Source organism: Manis javanica, chromosome X, assembly GCF_040802235.1.
Source record: "Manis javanica isolate MJ-LG chromosome X, MJ_LKY, whole genome shotgun sequence".
Lineage (NCBI taxonomy): Eukaryota > Metazoa > Chordata > Mammalia > Pholidota > Manidae > Manis > Manis javanica.
In genome coordinates, this window is record NC_133174.1 from 7,346,658 (window position 1) to 7,368,570 (window position 21,913).

At 44.0% G+C, this 21,913-nt stretch overlaps 1 protein-coding gene across 3 annotated transcripts in view; it reads left to right on the forward strand.

The window, feature by feature from the left end:
• Positions 1-21,913, forward strand: part of FRMPD4 (FERM and PDZ domain containing 4) — a 751,103-nt gene that overhangs the window by 426,846 nt on the left and 302,344 nt on the right. The window lies entirely within an intron of this gene.

The following is a 21,913-nucleotide window of genomic DNA, read 5'->3' on the forward strand; positions in this document are numbered from 1 at the left end:
GGGCTTGCGGAATGGCCTTGCAGCTTTCTGCCCTGTCGCTTCCTGCTCTGCCAATGCTGCCGACCTCGGGCACCCTGCACATCCCGGCAATCATGGAAAATTATGGCTACAGGAAAGTGTGAACTAGGCTGAGGTCATTTCCATGGTTTCAATTGTTCTATTTTGTTCAGTTCTACTGAAGATCCTCTATCGTTGGGCACCATAGAGTTAACCTTGAGATTTGGGTTTGGGCCAAGATGTTACTCCTTTGCTACTTAAAGAATATCTTCCCTGGCTTTTTAGACCCAAATCCAACACTGCTTCTGATAGTTTAGGCCTTTAGAAGATTGAGTACCCTGTGATTTTTTTTTTTTTTTAGTAGCTGTATGATCAGTAATACAAATCTTTCTGCCAAAGATCACATGAAATGATGCAGAAGAATTCTGACCAGAATTATAAAATCTATCTACCGATGTCAAGTAACAGTCAGATGTCACTGCCTTTTTTGTCCCTGCTGAAGGAAGAGGGCATAATGTAGAGAGATTAAAGATGGTTGGGGAGGATATTACCAAATCTCACTTTAGTGTGTGCAGTTTCTGCATGTGATGGGCTTCTGAGTTTAGCTTTTCCTTGATGTAGAACATCTGTATTTAGTGTCCATGAATGAAAACACCATTTGGAAAACTTACAGGATGGATAGTATGGTAGTTGTCCTCTAAAGGAGAGGTAATGGAATCATTTTTCCTTCCTGGTAACTCAGAATCTACTTAGTGCACAGCGGATGTTTTCTGCAGCGAGGTTTGTACCTGCAGTGTTCTAATACAGTGAGACACTACTTTAAATATACCTGCGAGCACTTCCAGAGACGTTTCAAGCATATTTCATAGCTCTCAAAATGGCTGCAAAGTTTTATGAAAAATGTAGTAAATGGCAAACTTTATTATATTAGGAACATGGGGAAAGTGGCATAAATGAGTGTGTTTCCTTTCTCCAGAATGAAAGATGTACTTTCAAGGTGAATGTGGGTAGGTGAACTATTTGACCCTTCCTCGCCACTTTTCTTCTGGAATAAGACTGTAGTTTCCCTTTAATAGGAAGGAATTGGTGACTTTCCTATCAGTTTTGAGTGTTCAGTGTGTTTGGTAGCAAAATCCAAGGCACTATGAAAAGATGGCAGGGAATAGGGGAGAGGTTCTTGGCGTGGGGATCATTACATTCTAGTATGAGCTGTATGTGTGTTGTGTGACGTTGAGGACATCACTTGTCAATTTTGTACATCCTGAGCAAAATGAAGGTAGGAATACCTGCCTTCTATGAAAGACATTAGGCCTTCATAAACAGGAGATTGACAGGCAACAAAAGGAAAAAAGTCAGACTTCATCAAAATTATAAACTTTTTTGCATCAATAGACACTATTAGCAGAGTGAAAAGGCTACTCACAGAATGCAGAGAATATTCTCATATCATGTATCTGATGCAAGATTGGGGTTCACAATACAAAAAGAACTCCTATAACTCAATGACAAAACCCCCAAATAGCCTGAAGAAAACATGAGCCAAGGACTTGAAAAGATACTTCCCCGAAGAAGATACACAAAGTTGTTCAATATCAATAACGTTAGGGAAGTGCAGATCAAAACCACATTGAGATACCACTTCTTACCCTTTGGGCTGATCATTACAGCAACTATTGGGGAGGACATGGAGATACTGGAAAACTTGTGCAATCCTGGTTGAGATGTAAGGTGATTCAGCTGCTATAGAAAATCGTATGAGGGTTCTTCAAAAATTTAAACACAGAATTGCCAATGACCCAGCAATCCTACTTCTTGATACATACCCAAAAGAAATGAGAGCAGACTTTCAAACAGGTACTTGTACAGCCATGTTCATAACATTACTCACAATATCCAAAAAGTGGAAGCAACCCAAGTATCCATTGATAGATGAATGGATAAACATGGTGTGTGTATACTGTGGAATATTATTAAAACGGAAAGTCTGATGCACGATACCGGCATGCACCTTGAAGATGTGCTGTGTGACATAAGCCAACCACAGATTGACAGGCATTCTATGAGTCCACACATACACGGTGCCTAGAATATTCAGCTTCACAGAATCAGAGAATAGCATGGTGGGTGCCTGAGGCTGGGAGGAGGGAGGAATGGGAAGTTAGTGTTTATTGGGGACAGAGCATCCAGTTGGGAAGATGAGAAAGTTCTGGAGGTGGATGATGGTCCCCTTTGTAGAACAATGTGAATGTACTTAATGCCACGAGACTGTGCACAGAACAGTGGTTACACAGGTAAATTTTACAACAATACAAAAAGGTCAATGTGTCAGCCCAGTGCCCATTTCTAGCTTCTTGCCTTGGGAGGTTTCAGAGAGATAACACCAAGATTTTAACCTTGACGAGCCCAGCACTCAGGGTAGTTCAGTATAAGCTTTGTCTTCAATGCTTGACTGAGGTATCTCTTCACTCCTGCAGCCCCAGAGCATATACACTGTGAGGAAGTGTAGATTCTGGAGAAATGGCAAAGGATCTGGGGAGGTTTTGTGCCACAAAAGTGGGGCTCTGGGCACCACTGATCAAGATCGATTTTAAGCCACTCGTGAGCCTCAAGAACTACACTGTCCAAAGTGGCAGCCACTGTCCCATGGGCTACTTAAATTTAAATTAATTAAAATAATATAAAATACAAATGCAGTTATTCAGTTACACTAGACACATTTCAAGTGATCATTAGCCATACATTCCGTCCACTTTTAAGTGCATAAGTCGCGATTTATAGTAAATTGCTGAGTTACACAAGTGTCTCCAGAAGCCATATCAAGATCTCTTGTATTCATTTACAGTTAATTCCTGCTCACATCTCCAGCCCCTGGCGATCACTGCTCTGCTTTCTGTCTTTGTGGATTTGCTTTTTCTGAAAATTTCATCTAAAGGACTCTGTCCTTTCAGTTAGCATGATGTTTTCTGGGTTCATTCATGCTGTAACCCGTATCGGCATTTGTTCCTTTGTATTGATGAGTTGTATTCCAGTGAATGGGCGTACTACTGTTTGTTGATCCATTCTCCAGTGTATGAATGTCTGTCGTTTCCATGTCTGTGGCTGTTAGTAATAATGCCGCTATGATGATTTTTTCAGCTTACTTAGGTTTTCCCAGATTATGCAGTCTACACACAAGTTCTCGTTTCTCAAACCTCTCCCTGCCTCCACACCTTCTATGTGTAGATAAAGAATAAGTTGAGAAATGTCTTGCACTTGGAGAAAATGACTTCTGAGTAAAAGTCTAGGGCTCTTGAATGCTGAGGTCAAAGGGCTTATGCTTTTGCATAAGCAGTGACTCTCATGTCCTATGTTGTCCGTGCTATTTGGTAACAGAGGAAATGTGGTGGTTTCCATATTGGTGACTTCACACCTCCATGTTACATGGTCACACAGGACGGGTACTCACCCTGCTAACCTTGTGACTTGTCATTTACTTGGTCTTCAGCGTTCTTCCCGAAGACCCCAAAACCTCAGTTCTTCAGGTGGTTTTACTCGTCCTCTCTAAATCCCTTCAGCTGATAATCAATTTCAGAGTTTAGTCACTGGGAGCTTCTGAGAGAAGTCTTTACTTAACATAATTTCAATTCAAGGAGAAAAAATTGTGAAACAGAGAAAAAGAATTCAGTTGTGTTTCTTAAAGCAGAGAGGGGATGGCATCAAAGTTTAAGTGCTAGTATTGTTTGAAGAATTGTTTTGTCTTAAGAAAAAAAGGTGTTGCACATGATTTGTACTGCAGCAAATCGGCAAAAGTGACCTGAGTTGGATACATTTGAAGGTATTTTGAAAGTCACGTTCAAGGCTAACGCCTGAGCTTTGTGTTATGTGAATAAGACCTTTTGTTTATGGACCTTTTGGTTAATTTGACTTTTTTCCTTTACATGCCAAGTGACATTCAGGTTTTGAATGTTTTTGTATCAGTTTCTTCCCTTTATAAATGGTGTTAACATTGTCGAGGCCTTGCTTAATCACTTCTGCTGTCCTGAGGACTTGAAATTACAGGACATGAGATTTGTTGCTAACTTCTGCTGTTTATGGTGATGCTACACTTATAAACATGTTTGTGGTAAAGAAAAGAATATATCTATAGGTTTTGAATAAATTTGCTTATTTTTTTCATACAAAATCGTAAATACCTGTATGCTATTGAAATTTAGCTTTGTGTCATATTTAAACCACTATTTGTGTTTCAAAACAATAAAGTCTTTATGATATATGAAAGAAATTTTAAACAATACAAAATGTTTTCTGATTAGCATCTAACTTATAATAAGTTTGCAGAAAAGCTGAAGGCAAAAATGCCTTCATCATGATGCACCGAGAGCTAGAAAGTTCCATCCTGTGTTTTGTATAAACTGAGTGGCTCACATGCTTCCCCTCAGGACAGGCAATGTGCTGTCTGTGCACGATGTACTTGTACGTTATCTTTGCAGTTACATTGAGTTTTATTTTTTATTATTTAAAATTGTAGTTACAAAGTTTTTCAGCATAGCATGGTACTTATACTGTGAGGTGCATGCTAAAGTGAGTAAGTGACTTTTCATGCTGACCCACTCCATGCTATTCAGAAATCGATTGGCTTAGCACTTCCTCATAACCTTAGGTGCACTTAGATTGTCAGAGTTGACCTGAAAAAACAAAATACATGTATATACTTAAAAAACAAAATAAGGTTTCCCTCCTGGGAAATCAGCAGCCCCATGCGTCTTTCTCCTACTACTGTAGCAAACCAAGGCCCTGATGAGAGGGCATGCAGATTGGGTTTCACTTTACAGTGTTTATCAGAGCAATTAATAAAATGTGAGTCTAGTATTTCTTTGAAGTGGTACAGTATGACTTAATTCATATCTGTTGGAATATAAAATATATTCTGGTGAGTACATGTTTTCTGTTCTGTTTGGAGTCTTTGTACTTTTTCATAAACAAAGTCAAAGAGAAAAAAATTTAACTGCCAAATGTGTGTAGGAACAAGTGGGGGAGCATCTATTACAACTGTTCAGAATGCAGGTATCCCGCACTTGCTGTGTTTGTTATAATTTTATTTTTGCCACAAAAAAATGCATCATTCCTAATGAATTTTAACTGGATTTCCAGATAGACATTCCTTCTCTAACTTCAACAGTATTGTAAAATGTGCAGCGAAGCTTACCCTGAAGGAAACCATTGCCTTTTATTTATTTATTTTTAAAGATTAAATAAGGGTACAGAATGCTAGAAGCTATCGTCAGTCCTAGATGGAGAGAATGTGGTGTTTGTTTCCGTGATGCTCCAGATGTGACTGCTGGTAGACCTATTAGTAGGCCGAAATTGATTTTTGACCTTGGGTTTGTTAAATTAAGGAAGCTGAGAAAGCAGAGATGAATTGAGTTAACCAAAGGAAACCTAAGGCATATTTCCAGCTTACATTTTTTTCTCATAAATATTTATCATAGCCTGTGTGGGAGGGAGTACAGACATACATGTAATTAGTATTTTCTGTGTAAAGCATTTCAGAGTGTAAATACTACTGTCAAGTTAATCTGATGAGAAGTGAGAGATGTTGTAGAGCTCATTTCTCTCACCTTTCAGGTATTTTTTATTGTTGTTGTTCCTTTACAAAGAAACATTGCTGTGTTCTCTACAAAGTGCCACTGTTCTGTTGGATGACAGAAAGTGGAGTGGGGGAGAATTTTCTTTTTTCCCTTATGTTTATGAAATTGGTTAGATGACATCTCTTGGGGGACAAGGCTGGAGACCTCAGTGTCTCTTGTGTGACGCTGAAATCTCTACTTCACCTGGGGATGACCACAACAGACATTTGGGGCCACAGGCTTGACAAGCCTGTTGAAGCTGCCCCTTGTCAGATTTAAATTAAGGCTTGAGGTGACTTTTTGACATTTTGATAATGTACTTTGATGATTCAAGTTTCGCTTTAGCTTTTGTTATTATTTTTATTTTGCAGGGATGCTTATCAGGTTGAATGTTGTAAAAATTGTAGTCGAAGTATATACCATCCCACTAGTTTTTGATCTTTAAAGGAAGTGGGCATTTCAGATATGTAGGCAATGAGATGGTACCTGTCATTTGTGCATAAAATGTGAATAAATTCATGTGATTCCATTCTGAATCTGCTTGCGATTAATGGGCATTGAGAGCAAATTCTAATGACTGGAATGTTTTGCAGAAGATTGGTCTGCTCAGTAAGTTCAGCTGAGAAAAATACATAGCTCATTGGGATATATGGGGATGGCTTAATGGAGGGCAACAGTCCGTGTATGCACATTGGCAAGCCTGATGCTTTCAACTTCATTTTCTATGTGAAAACTAAACATGCAGAAGCAAAACTGAAGAAAGAAGACTCCGATGTCATAGCTCATTTACACAGATTCCAGATGCCAACAACTCTGAGTCACTGTTGGTCACCAATACTCAGAATTGTTCAGAATATTCACAATTGCCCAATCTTGAAGGTTGGGGAGAGGGAAGAGTAGTTGTGCAGGTGAAATGATACAAATTCTTTTGCAGCTTCCCACCATCTAAACGGGTGCCATAGTCTCATCGTGCTGTAGTTAATTCCCCACATTTCTTCACTAGTTAAAAACTGGCTGATTGCCAGATACTTTGTCCATGCTACGTATTTCTCTGTAAAGAGGGTGACCACATCTTTGCACAGCTATTTCAAGAAGTAAGTACACTTAAGATTTAGTTTGTGCTCAGATAATACAGTTTTGTTCTGACAGTACAGTTCTACTTTCTCTGTTTATGTGTTTTCTAACCATTTAGTAGAAACAAAGATCTCTGTGGCTCCTAGTGATTTGTCCCTGTTTTGCTAAAAATCTCAAGTCATGTGAGGAAGAAACCAGTAAGAATTTTGAATTCTGTATGCCTAAATGTAGTTCTGAAGCTTTGGTGACTGATCACCAAAGTCACTCAAAATTATTCTTGTTTTGTCAGTGCTGAGTGATTAAAGGAAGATGGAGTTTCTCTGAAGAAAATGAGTCCATGCACTGGGACAGTAGTTTAATGGCCTCATGTTACAGAATAATGCAGATCGGCCTTTTCTGCAACTATGCAAGATTATACAATCCTGACGTCGCACTTTTTTGCAACTAACATGTAAGGTATATTTTGAAGAGCATTAATGTATTGGTTAAGCAGTTGCTTTTACAAATAGCCAGGGCAATGAAAGTTCCGTTAGAATATTAAGAAAATCCTTTCTGTAGACTGCATAAGCAATAAAATAAAATTATCAAGGAGAATAATGGGTTTGCCAACTCTGGAAAGATTCCAGGCTGATCTTGACATCACCTCTCTGTGAAAATTTATAAATCACAGGAGCAGACTTGCCTTAATGCTGACGAGCAGGCAGATGAAACACCAGGCTGTTCTGGGAACACCGAATGTCTTCTGTTTTTTGTCGCATAAGATTTGATCATTTAGCTTGTTCTCCTTGCATGTGAAAAGAGCTAGATACCGTAATTAAACACAGTGATTTTCAAATATTTTGAGACAAGAACACAGTTTTGCATTATTATTTGTGCCCTGTGGATTTTGATTGTACGTATGGCAGTATATTAGTTTCCTGTGGTTGCTGTACTAAGCTGGTGGGCTTAAAATAACAGCAGGGTATTCTCTCAGGAGTGTTCTGGAGGTCAATCCCAAATCAAGCTTTTGGCAGGGTGACACTCCCTCTGAAGACACTAGGGGAGAACCTTCTGCATCTTCTCACCACAAGGGGCTCTGGGTATTGTCGGGGTCATAGCAGCAGGATCCCAGTCCCTGCCTCGGTTTGCACAGGGCCTTCTCCGGGGTGCTTTTCCCTGTCTGCATCTTCTCCTCTTTTTATAAGGACGTTTGTCATCGAATTTAGGGCCCAGCTAGGTGATCCAGGATGACCACATCTCTAGATTCTTAATTATATCTGCAAAGACCCCTTTTCCAAATACAGTCACATTCACAGGTAGTGGGATTTAAGGCTTGGACATAACTTGGTTAGGGGCCACAATTCAGCCCACTACGCACTGCAAAGTAGGCTCAGTCTTTACCTTCTCTGGGTTTCTGAAAACATTGGGAGGGACAGCCCATCATTGAGAATTTTTCTGTATCCTACCACATAGTATCTTAAAATTCTAAATTACATTTTTACCAGAAGAATATTTTATTCTTTCAAAACACTCGCCTCATTGGAACAGCATAGTTCACAGACAGTACATCAAGTATCAGCTAAATGTTTGCATTTGTCTTTGAATACGCGGGACACACAACACAGGCTTCTGAGGGCATAGAAGTTAGCAGTGACCACACCCAGACTGGGTAAGTGCCAGTAGCTCAGCCACTGGGCTCAGCTCCTCAGGTAGGGAGCATTCCACCAGCAATTGTGAGTATCTGTAATTGTCATTTGGCACAAGTAGCAACTCAGATACCAGACATTCTAAGTCACTGTGAGGTGGTTCAGTCCATTGTTGTGGCATGTGAGTTTTTAATGAGTTGACAGCCTCTTTAGGGAGTGCAGTGACAAGTGGTCAGCGTGTCAGCCTGCAAAGTGGCCTCTTGCAAATGGAGAGGAAGGTGATGACTCTGGAATGAGCTGTTACGCGGTTAGAAACTGGAGAGCACATTAGGTAACAGCACTTGGGAAGGAGGTCAGCAGACTCCTAAGTCTCATTCAGACATCTAACCAGCAAGTTCATTACTACCCCAAGGAAGATAGATGTACTTGTTTATGCTTGGAATCTGTTAGATGTTGGAAATTTGTACATGTTTTCATATCAAGAGAACCCCAATGTTCTCTGAAGATAACTAGAGACCCAGATGATCCACCCACACCCCTACCCCTGCCACCATGCACCCACCCACAGACTTCTCGAAAATTTGAGGTATAGTAAGGCCAACAGATCAGGAGGTGATGGCCATTGGAAAGATAGTTGAGTATTTTTGGTTCCTCAGCAAAGTGTTGCTGCCATGCCATCAGTGGCCCCATGGGGAAGCACCCGTGTTTTTCTGGAAGCACAGGAGCAGGGGAACTGAGGCAAGAGCCTTTAATGTTATTTTCCTTGGAAGGAACAGGCGAGGCGAAGCAAGCAGTCATAGATTGGCTAGTTGGAATTATCTCGGCAGGCCCTGGAGCCTAGGGGCCGTCCCTGGTTATCTGGTACCTGGCCATGGGTGAATGGGGTAGAGGACTGTGGCCTGGAGTGGGCAAGCCCCATAAATAGGTGGTTTGGTTAGGGGTGCAGGCCCTGGACTGGTTGGTTTATATTTGACAAGTGTGCTCTCCAGAGGAGGAGGAGTGCTGGGGAGGGCTGCGGACCGGGGGGGAGGCAGGAGACACGGCCCCTCGGGCACGTCACTGGCCCACGCCACAAGCGTTGTCTAGCATATGCAGGCCCGGCAGTTGCTGAAGCGCCACATTAATGGGAGCTAACAGACATGATTAATACACACACACACACACACACACACACACACACTCTGTTACTACAAGGGCTCTTCCAAAAGCAAGAAGCCACACACACACACACACTCTCTCTCTCTCTCTCTCTCTCTCTCTCTCTCTCTCTCTCTCTGTTACTACAAGGGCTCTTCCAAAAGCAAGAAGCCAGTTTGGAATCTTGCTACCCCATCACAAAGCCTCGAGGCTGGTTTATTCAGGTTCGCATCGGGCTCCTGGCTTTGAGACTGGCTGAAACAGTGAGTTACTCATGGATTGGATGATTCCGTTGTTTGTTTGTTTCTTCATCAGAATACATCAAAGTGTAGCTGGCCATGTGCAGGCTTCCAGCTCCTGCCCTCCCCTCTGCCCCACCTGGACTAGAGGCCTGTGCACCCAGCAGGTGTTCTGCAGAGCTGTGGCCCTTACTGTGATTCTCTATCCATGCAGACAGCTCGAGTGGTGGGAGCAGATCTGGGGTTCGCCTCCTTGAGATGCAGCTCAAGAGGGTGGACGGGAAGCAGAAACCTCAGGATGCTGGTAACGTTGAATGTACCTCACAGTGTGAAGGGTCCATAGCCCTTCTTTGCAGCTTCTTGATGCTGAGATGTTCTGTGGGCATGAAGAGGTAAGTGGAAGCCTGACATTTGGGACAGAAGACCTAGGTCAACTCAGTGTCTTGTGAATCAAGACTTGCCTCTTGGCCTTGGGCTCCCAGCCCTGAAATAGGGTAACAGTGGCTCCTGTAGGAAAGAGTGATGAGATGGCCTGGGAAATGGCTTCGCAGACAAGACAGAGCTCCTCGGCGCTCTGTGTTGGTTGCGGTTGCAGGTCCCTGGTTGCAGGTCCAGGCAGTGGGGACCAGCACCCATGGCTTCCCCCGTCTCTTCCCCCTGCCACTGCTCTGTTTTCCAGGTTCGGGGGTCCTCTTGCTGTCTTCCATCTGGGCCTGTCCGTCTGGGGATAGGCCTCGTTCTATATTCCCAAAGTCTCATGGCCGCCTCCATCCCTCTGGGCTCACCCAGTGTGTAGCTGTCCCAGGCGAGGGGACAACAGCCAAAACACATGCCACTGGCTGCTCTCCACCGTGGTGGCTGCATGGCAGCAACAGTTGCACCTGGTGACAGGCGGGACGGGGAGAGGACTGCGAGTCCTGGGTAGTGTTTTCTCTTAAGCTTTCCACTTTATTCCTCTCGTCCTCACCCCTTCTTGTTTTCTGCCTCACTTTCTCATTTTCTGCCACGTTTTCTCCTTCTTTAGTCATTCTTGTGTTTGTGGACTAGTTCGTCCCCTCTTGGTTCAGTAACTCCACTCGTCGGGCTCTGTGCCCAGCCCTGGAGAGAGACAGAGGAACACGCACTCCAAAGCTCAGATTCGCAACGAATAGCCGAGTAAATAAATGGTGGTGTTGCAGTGCATTTTGCCTTACAGTGGGCTTGAGATAGGAAGTCGTAGAAATTCAGAGCAGAAAGCTACTAACCGGACTTCAGGGTTCCGGGAAATATCAGTGCAAGTAACTTTTGAGCTGGGTCTGCAGGAAATGAAGTGGGTTGTCGGTCTCAGAAGGGGTGAGGACAGGTCAGTCAAGGCAAAGTGTATGGCCAGCCTGATAAGGGAAGGAGCCGAAGTGTAGCTTAGGTGGACCTAGGGTACGACCCAGGAGCCAGGGGCAATTTTGCTGAGGGTGAAGCCCGATAATGAAGAACTTCATACGCTGTAATCAGGGACTTGGCAGCATATCCCACGGGCCTGGGCATCTGGTGAGCTTGAGCGCGGGAGCGAGGGACCGCAGGCGATCGCATTAGCAAAACCCGCTCTGGTGATAGTGCAGGGGACAGGAGTGCTGTGCGCTCAGGAAGTAGTTTCAGAGTCAAGGTAGGAGGTTGTGGCAGTTGTCCAGAACAGAGACGAGAAGGAGATTAACCATGGCATTAGCAATCTTTATTCATTTATCAGAATTGATGCAAGTGCTAGATACAGACGCAGTGCTCAGAGTCCCTGTGGGCCAGACTGTATGCTGAGCAGGGTGACATGGTCCCTGCGCTGATGGACACACAGCCTCATAGTAGAGGGGCTTGGATCCGATGGGCGCACGGCTAATTGGAGTGTGCCACTGGCTTTGACTTCGTTGAAGAAAATGTGCAGGGGCTGTGCAGGCACAGTCCAGGGCACTGGACTGAGGCTGGCATTCAGATTGGGCTTTGAGCCCATGCTGTTTGAGTTGAGTGCTCATCGGCCACGCAAGAGGAGAGCCGGGCATCAGGCCAAGGGCGGCCCTGCCACCAAAGGCCCAAGGCGGCTGCAGCACAGAGCACCAAGGCCCGAGAGTGAGGCTGGAGCCACTTCGTGGTGGCCTTTGAGGGGGCGGCCCCTCTTCTCTTCCTTCTCAGTGGGCTGCTGATTGGGGGTATGACAAGGGTGGGAGCATCATGAGAGACCAGGCATCCATACTGTGCACTGCGGACCAGCTCCTTGGGGACGTCAGGAAACTGAGCCTTCGCTTTTTCTAGTCCGTGGCTTGTCCTTGCCCAGCCAGGAACAGGTGAAACAACATGGAAATACAACCTTGCGTTTTGATTCCCTTTTCTGCCCAGGCTCAGTGGGAGAAGAGCAGAATGTCCAGAAGTTCTCATTTGCTTTCTTCAGACTCCTTAATTTCCCTCCTTTTTCTTTGTTTTGCCTTCTTTCCATGCAGGTAAGGTTTCTACCTGCTCTGGGAGGGGAGTGCTCCCCCTCTGGCCTCCCTGCGCGGCCAGCTCTGCCGCCCTTCAGCACTCCTGGGTGCCCTTGGCATGTAATTCTAAGGAATAGTGCCTCCCGGAACACGACATGGATGTGTGGCTCACAGCACTCCCTGGAGTTGGGCACTGAGCCATCTGCACCCACTGCCCTGAGGCCCATTTTCCAGTGTGACAAGGTCTTGGTGGCTGCAGTGTGGAGAACAGAGATTGGGGGCGCTTGGGGTGTCAGGAGCCTGCCATGGGGCTGCTGGTGGTGCTTGCTTGGAGCCGCGGTGGTATTGGGTGGTGCTGACAGCAATAGGGTAAGAGGACAGACAGTTCCGATCCTTTCAGGAGGTAAAATTGGCAATGCTGGTCAGGGACTAAATTAAATATGGAAGGTGAAGAAGACAGTGTTAAGGAGCAACCTGAAGTCAGGTGGTGTATGGGGCTGGTTAGAGTTTTCTGGGAGGGACATTACCTAGTTAATTAAGAAAGAACTAAAGGGCAATAAATAGGCTGAATGTTCCTCCATCTTCACTAAAAACAACCAAACCAGAATTAGTGCTTTGGAGGTTAACCCTGACTTTCCCTGTTTGCCCTCTTGTCTCTGACACCCGTGGACCTCAGGTCTAACTCCTCAGGCTTGGGTGCCGTTCTCTGTCTCCCCATCCTCCTGGGTGCCTTCAGCATCCTCGGAGGGGCTGCCTCTAGTGAATCGACCGCCCTTCGCCACCACATTCCAGAGGCCCTCCCCTGGGAGACAGGCTAGTGGAGGTGAAGAGCTGGCCCCCGGGGCTTACTTCTGGGCTCCAGCGAGGGGCTACACCTCTGCCTCAGTTGCCCCAGCCCTCTGAGCGGGCACTAAAGGAGCGGAAGTGTATAATCAGAGCCCCCGCGGCTCATGCTTCGGGCCTTCACCATTTGGGAGTAGCTGGAAGAGAGAGTGTGTGCCCGGGCTGACATGAGCGCAAAGCAAAGGCTGAACGCCGCAAAGTCCCACCACACCTAGTAAAATCAGCTAGTGTAGATTAGTCACACGATATTCTTTCCAATAAAGTGAAAGCCAGTGCTAAAATGAGGAGGAAAAAAGGTAAAAAGGATGGTTTACACATTAATATCCAGCGAAGGAGCTTATTTTACATTTTCTACTCTGTGCTATTTTTTTGCAGGTCAGTAGATTGAAAACATTTAAACATGACCTGTTTTTTAAAAATAGCATTATATGTAATAAAGATACAAGTGAACATGAAATTTACAAAGTGTATAAGATAAATTTAGACCTAATTTAAATGCTGTGTGCCTCACCTCTCCTGTCTCGTCCCCTCCCGCACCCCACCTGACCCCTGCACCTCCCCCAAATTCCTGTCTTCCCATTGTTTAAAAGTATTTCCAGAAAGCAGAACTTTGTGACATTGAACATGTTTGCATTTTCTGGTTTTGCAACCTCCCCCTTTCAAGGGACAGTCTGGTTTATGTAAGGGCATTTTAAAATTAAACCCAAAATTATTTTCATTTGGAGAATTCTTTAATAATTTATGAATCCATGTGAGTAATTGGAATTACACTGATCAGTCTCCAAACTAGGTTTAAGAAGTACTGTTTTAGAGAGAGTGGGTTATATCGTTTAATTAACTAAGGCCTCCTTTTTATCTGAATTGATTTTGAATTCAGTTTAATACATATTTATTTGGGCTAGATATTGTCTCAAAACTGGAGATGCCAATATGAATCAGAGTGGGTAACAGATTCAAATGCAGAATTACACAATGTGAAGTGTCATAGGTCTGTATAAAATGCCAAAGTTGCTAATTACCATGCCTAAATCATTCTGGGAAGGCTTCATGAAGGAGGTGGTTGCAGAATTACACAATGTGAAGTGTCGTAGGTCTGTATAAAATGCCAAAGTTGCTAATTACCATGCCTAAATCATTCTGGGAAGGCTTCGTGAAGGAGGTGGTATTTAATCTGGGTCTTGAAAGATATGTGGGTGTTAAATAGTTGGAGAGAAATAGTGTCTCAGTCAGTGGAAGCTGCTGTTACAAAGTTGGGCCCTGAAGTAGAAAATGCCTGATGGATTCAAGGAACTTTCTTTGATGTTATATGACTGCAGATCAGTGAGGGAGGTCGAGGCCAAATTTAAACAGACCTTGTTCCTGTGCTAAAGAGTTTGGGCTTAGTCATGGTTAGTAAACTAAATCATCAATCCCCACAGTACTGATTTTCCTCCTCTATTGTGTGTGTGTGTGTGTGTGTGTGTGTGTATGCACATATGTATACATACTTTTTTAATGCTTGACTGATTTTCCTCTGTTATATAAAAATGTGTTTAGTATATATGTTATATATTGTGTATGTATATGTGTGTGCGTGTAATTTTTGCCTCCTCAGTAAGACTTACTGGCTCTGTTTTTGACTGGCCTGAAGTTGAGCATGTAAAAGAGTTTTCTAGTACTGAGCAAATATTCTTTCACTCTGTACAATGTTCTCATTTTTTGAAAAAAAATGTATGCTGTTTAATAACAAACATAATTCACAAGGAGAATGTTCACAGGGAACTGGCTTCAAATTGGTCATTTCATTCACAGGTTTTGAACTGGGAAGGCAGATGGAGACAAGTAACCACAAGAAAAGCTGAGCGTGCTGGGGACTTTCTAGCTGCTTCACTCAGGAAGGAGGGTCAGTCGGTACTCTTGGCATGGGGGCGGTGGCCCTCTGCCCTTTGGCCTGGCTGTGTGGCACTGGGAGTCCTTGCAGGGCCAGCAGAATGTGCTGAGAAGGACTGTGGTGCCAGCCTTGGGCAGCCCGGGCAGCATTGCTCTCCGGGAACCATCCCACAGGCTGTGAGATCCAGTCATGGGAAAGGCAAGGATCCTGGAAGGTGCTTGCAGCATGTTACAAGCATCCCGAAGACTCTGGGAGAATAAGGCAAGAATCCAGCAAACCATGGTCTGTAATTGTCGTTCTTCCAGTCTCAGTCATCCAGACACCTGGTCACTTCTAACTTCTGGAACCCAAACCTCCTTCCTTAAACATATTTTTAGTATTTGTTTCTTGATTGGTTTTTTTCAGGGATTTTATCCTTAAGAATGTTTGGAACCCAGAATGTTCCTGTATCTTTCGTAAAGGTGTCTGGGCAGCTAGGTGATATGTTGAACTTAGTGCCAGGGAAAGTTTCTGTTCTGATAAAGTGCTTCCTGTTACTAGACAGGGAACCCAGTAATAGACTGTGTTTCCATTTTTGCCTCTATTGCTGGAAACCTCTTACCTAGAAGGAAACTGAGGCTAAGAAAGGCCAAATTACTTGCTTCAAGGCCCACCGAAAGCTGTTGCGTCCGCATAAATGCCTAGGTCTGCGCCCGCAATTTACCCGTGCTCACTTCTATAGAGGCTGGAGCGATATGGGCCTCTCAGGTGAAGAGCTGCTCAAGGCTCTGCCTTCAGATCTGCACAGTGATGGTTCCTGCGAAATTAAATGCCACAGTATGCTAAATGCTTACATAGCGTAGTGGCAGGTATTAGAGATCAATAAATATGCTTACGATAATATCGAAGATTAAATGTGACAAGAGTGGCCAAATGCGGTGAATAAAAATACAGGTTGCACAGATAAATTAAATTTCAGAAAAGCAACAAAGAATTCTTTAGTATCAGCATGGCTCGTGCAATATTTGGGACATATTTATTCTAAAAATTATCCCTTGTGATATTTGAAATATACCAACTCAAAAAAATTCTTTATTCTTTATCTGTTTATCTGACATTCATGTTTAGCTGGGCATTCTGTATTTTGTCATGCAAACCAAAATTAGAATGCATGTGGAATGGTGGCCAATGAGAACTTCTGAGATACTTCCAGAAACCAGCCCTGCTCTTCTTGGGGAAGACTCACCCGCTCAGTGACTCAGATGATGACCCAGAATAAGCCTGGGCTTCAGAGTTTATTGACTTGATGCAGATTTCCTGCCTCTATCATCAAATTAACTTCAGTCATGTGCAGCCTCCTGGTGTTTGACATGTGCTAACTTCTGGAAGCTGCCGGAAACCTCTCAGCCTTACTTTGGTGCTTCCTAACCTTGCTTGAATGTTAGCATCATCCGAGGATCTTTGAAAAGTCCAGGCATGGGTGTTTCTAATGCTTCCATCCTGATTCCACTGTACTGCCTGCAATGAGTGCCACATAGGCTTAAAGGCTGCTGAAGCTTTGGCTGAAGCGAGGTGCTGTCAGCCCTTCCTAGCCCCTGCTGGAGTCTTCTTGCCCTCACCTTCCAGCACCTTCCACCTCGGTTCCTGATGAAGCTGCAAAGATAAGGCATGTTGGGTTTGCACAGCAGTTCTAGGCTAGGTCATTGTCATCCGCTCTGGGTTCTGTAACTCGGGACTGGATGCAGTTAATAAGCTTCAGAAGACTCTAGGAAGGTGACATGCCTTTTCCCTGCTTGTCATGTGCTGGCGGAGCTCCTCTGCCTTCAGTGGGGTCTGAAGCGCCATCTCAGAGGAGAGTCAGCTCAGAGTTACAGAAATGTCCATGTCTGATTAAATAAAAATGTCAGTCCTGCAGGAGCTCGGCCTGACACCATCTGGGAAGGTCCACAGGAGAGGCAGGGACTCAAAGGTCTGCCCCTGGCCTCCTGGCGTGGGCATGCAGTAGACAGTCCTTTAGAACTGTGGGCAGGAGTCCTGCTGAGTTCTTCCTTCCTGCTGCCTCACTGGCTAATTCTACAGTCACAGGACAGTTTTGTCATATTTTTGGTCTTCGTCAGCTAAGAAGTGTAACAACCTTGCATAACTTAGCCCTACATTTGTAACATCAAGTGCATAATTGCAATATGCACAACTTAATGTCTCCCCAGGGCGTGTTGACTCACCCACTTTGCTCTGGGTGTTATGTTGAATTATTGGAGTTCTAACTGATTGCTTTGTGGAGAGGAAATAATTCATCGCAGAGAAAATATTACATTTCCCATGCTTTAACGTGCGTGTTTATAATGCACATTCTCCTATGACCTCCGCTGCCTCGTTTGCATTTTAATTATTGTGGATTCCTTTCAGAGGGTCAGTCATTAAGTACTCAGCAGATGCTGAGTGCTTAAACTCTACAAAGTGTTTGCTCTTAACAACCTCAGTCCTAGATAATAAATGGTGGGAGTTTATCAAAGCAAGCGGTGTATACCTTTTCCTCTCGACTTTGATTCAGATGTATAACAATTTATACCTGCTGGTTTAAATTGGTTACAAGAACACCTTTTGTGTTAAGCCCACTCACTGCTGGACGGAAGCAGCACCAACCTGACAATAGAATAATATTATCTCCTGACTATACAAAGCCGAAAGCCAATGGGACAGATTGTTCTGTCAATAAGCCAAAGCTAAAACTGTATGCTCTCCTGCTATTTTTAGAACTTGAGGGGGAAAAGAATCCTCCGTATTGTAAAAATGATCCAATTAAATATGAAGTCGGCCCCTGGGAAACTCCGAGTGTCCTTTGAGCACCATTTTGGAGACCAGTGTTCCTTTTATTAGAGCAGAAAATGAAGCCCCTAAAGGTGTCAGTCTCTCAAAGGAGGACCGCGGGCCCTGTGATTCCTGGGTCACCCGCATCACGCGGGTCGGTTGGCCGTCCCGGCGAGCTGCCTTCCCACCGCATGCCCGGACAGAAGTAGTTTGATCTCGTTACACTTAGAATATGGGGAAACTTACAACTCGGCCTTAGCTGTCCCTGATGGTCACCAAAGGCTCTTGTAGATGATCTGGAGTGAAATTACAGTAATTTAACAGTAAGATAGACTAATACTTTGGACAGACACTTAAAGCTGAGCATTTACAAATCTGAATGCAACCAAGGAATCATGAGTAACTTTCAGAGTCCGGCCGCCCTCTCATAAAGATGCGTCAGTATCTGTACAACCTCAGACTCTGAGTATAAGACTAGAAAGGAGTGGGAGGACCTTCCTCCGGCCCCCACATTAGAAAGTGTTAGGTAAAAACAGCAGTTGTGCTGAGGATCCATGTCAGGAGGGCTCCCCGGTGAGCCTGGCAGTGGAGAGAGGGGTAGGGGGTGAGGGGGGTAGGGGGGTAGGGGGCCCACCCCCACTGCCTGGCCCTTTCGGGGAAGGCAGGCAAGACCCTTGCCTGGGGACCAAATGTCAGAGGGTGGCCAGAAATGCTGAAAGCAAGATAACTGACAATTTAGTACAATATTTCGAAGTTAGAAAGACTGCAAAAAATCCAAGATGAACAATGAAGATCAAATGAATCCAGCAGGGGTGAGAGCAGGGTCACGTGAACCAGGCAGGGTTATACATGGGCAGGGTGGGTGCTGGTCTTTCTGTCAATTTCTGTTAGCGTGGTAGCTGGTGTTGGCAGTTTTTTGGGGGGTATTGTACACACACAGCCGGCAGCTTGGGTATTCACTCCAGCTGTAGCTCTGAGGGGCCCCGTGCCTCCAAATAAAAGGATGGCTTCATTTTCTGCTCCTGGCATCTCACTTGTTTCTGCATTGCCTTCCGGCTAACTGCCCTGTTCCCTTTGTCCTATTGTAATACCCTTGAGGATGAGGGTCTTGCTGTACTTACCTCTGAATCCCCAGAACCTAGCATGTCTCACATTTATTTGTAATGTGTGAGTTCCTATGCTCCATCAGTCTTAAAATCATTTTCTGGCCTCTGGGTGTCTCTGTGCTGACCTATAGTGTCTTTCTAGGCTTGGCTTGTCCAGGGATAGGGAGTTACCTTCCCCATGTATAAAGCCTGATAAATGGGGACAGTCTGCAAAGCAGGATGATTAGCTTGTGCAAGATCACCCACCTTGGCTGCAGGCGTTGTTGGCTTATTAGTTATGTATAACAAATTACCACTAATGTAGTGACTTCAACAACCCCCGTTTATTATCTCACAATTTTTATAAGTCAGAAGTCTAGCATGGCGGCTGGATTCTCTGCTTAGGGACTTAGGTTAAAAAAATGAAGGTATCAGCATGGGCTGTAGCTTTCAGCTCCCAGATCCTGGGTGCTCCTCCAAGTGTCGTTTATTGGCAGAATTCAGTTCCTTGCAGTTGTAGGACTGAGGTCTCTGTTTTCCTCACACTTGCCCTCTTCATCTTCAAACCATCAGTGGCACATTGAATCCTTCCCAGGCTTCCAGTGTTTCTAGCTTCCTCTTCGACCTTCCTTTTCTGCCTTTAGGTGCTCATGTGATTCCACTGGGCCCACTCAGGTAATCCAGGCTAATCTCTCCTTTTAAGGCAGCTGATTCATAACCTTAGTGGCATCTGTATGGGCTTTTTTGTCATCTATCAAAACTCCAGGCTGACACTAGGGTGGTGAAGGTCATTGGACACAGCCCATCATTTGCAGTTCCTGCTGGTACTTCCGGGTCCACCATCCTCGCTGCCTTCGTGGCTTCTCTCCCCAAGGTATTTGGGAGATTGGGGTCAGCTGTTTAAAACTGGAGGGGGTATTCCTGATGGGTTTCAAATACCTGTTGTGGAATCCTGTATTTTCTGGGACATTGGCCAAAGCTTTTCTTCGAAGAATGAGGAAAGACATCCTGAGTCCTTAGACCTCAGACCATGAGCTCCATCTGGTTGCGACGCACAATCTAGCCCTCATTTCTGTGTCCCTCGGTGGGCAGCATGGAGCAGGCCCATGGGGGGCACTTTGGAAATGCTTGTTTGAAGAAATGAATAGCTAAATTAATGATCCTCCCTGAGAATCTTCTTTAAGGAGCTTTTGAATTGATATTTATAGTCAGTATTTCCTTCCAGCTTTTCCATAATCCCCCAAATGCTGAAAGGCCTCCTCCGAGTATTGAGGCTCTCTGGGAGCAGTCATAATCATGAATACCCTCGGAGAGAACAGGTCCGAACATTTGCCTAAACATTTTCTTTCCTAATCACTGATGCTAACATGCATCTGTTTCTCCCATCACCACCCATGCTTACCAGATGTACACTGATGACTTCAAATGCCTGTGTTAGGATGAGAAATTGAACTTGTGTACTTACTGTTGTTGAGTTTAGGAATCTACTCTATTATTTCAACTTACTGATTTATCAACCATTTGTAAACCCTCTTAACTGGACTTTTAATTTCCTATTAGTTTCTAGGATGAAATTTACAAAACTTGGTATTTATTCCCCAATTATCAGTGCACATACACACCAGTGTTTCTTAGTCAATGGAAGGCAAATAGCCTGGAGAAGCTCATAGAATGTAATGGTGACCACCAACCAATGTTATGCTTGGTTTTGTACTAGATTAATTTTTTCTTTCTTTTAAAATGTCATTCTGTACACTCGAAGTCCAGAACAATAGCAATAGTAAGCCACCCCTTCAGTACCTGAATCCAGGGAAAACTGTGGAGAGTTAGGTCAAGCTCTGTTGGTAGATGTGAACATTATGGTCATTTGAAAGACATTTCCTTTGTTGCACATTAGTTATTAGGTGAATTATAATTTGTAAGTCATACTTTGGTTTATACATCATTCTCTTATGAGTGAGGTTAGTGTGACTTTCCAGAGATCTGCCTTTGGGTACAGTGATCAAAGAGGGTTTCTTTTCTTTTTTTCTTTGTTTTTTTTTTTGAGAGGGCATCTCTCATATTTATTGATCAAATGATTGTTAACAATAAAATTCTGTATAGGGGAGTCAATGCTCAATGCACAATCATTACTCCACCCCAGGCCTAATTCTCGTCAGTCTCCCATCTTCTGAAGCATAATGAACAAGTTCTTACATGGTGAACAAATTCTTACATAGTGAATAAGTTCTTACACGGTGAACAGTACAAGGGCAGTCATCACAGAAACTTTCGGTTTTGATCACGCATTATGAATTATAAACAATCAGGTCAAATATGAATATTTGTTTGATTTTTATACTTGATTTATATGTGGAGCCCACATTTCTCCCTTTATTATTATTATTATTATTATTTTTAGTAAAATGCTGAAGTGGTAGATAGATGCAAGATAAAGGTAGAAAACATAGTTTAGTGTTGTAAGAGAGCAAATGTAGATGATCAGGTGTGTGCCTGTAGACTATGTGTTAATCCAAGCTAGACAAGGGCATTAAAACATCCACGGATGCAGAAGATTTCTCTCAAAACAGGGGGGGTGAGGTTCTAAGCCTCACCTCTGTTGATCCCCAATTTCTCACCTGATGGCCCCCCTGCGACTGTGCCTGTCTTAGGTTGTTCCTCCCTTGAGGAATCTTACCCGTCTCTGGCTAACCAGTCATCTTCCAGGGCCATACAGGGAAATGTAAAGTTGGTAAGTGAGAGAGAAGCCATATTGTTTGCAAAGGTTAGCTTTTTACTTCTTTGCAGATTTATGCCCTGTGGCTTCTATGCCCAGCATTTGTCTTGAGATATCTTTACCACTTGAAGGAATTATGATACTCGGTAAATTCGATATGAGGCACGAGTTCTATTTAAGGGTTGTAATTAGGAAGGAAGAAGAAAAGCTATAGAGGTAGCTGACGGAAGAAAACATGGGAGGATTGATTATTTCTTTGACATATCTCAAAGAGGGTTTCTTGACCTGCAGATTCAAGCAGAATTCCTTGGGCCCCAGTGACAACATTCTGTACTTCCCAGAAACATACTGTTGTAGTTCCAAGGTCTTCCCTCCCAGTGGGGTGCTCGCTGCCCCTGCGGAGGCTCTGACAGCCTCAGCCATCTCATGCCCAGTAACAGAAGTCTCAGAAAAACCCTCCCTGCTACACCCAAGTGCACATTACGCAGTCTCAGAG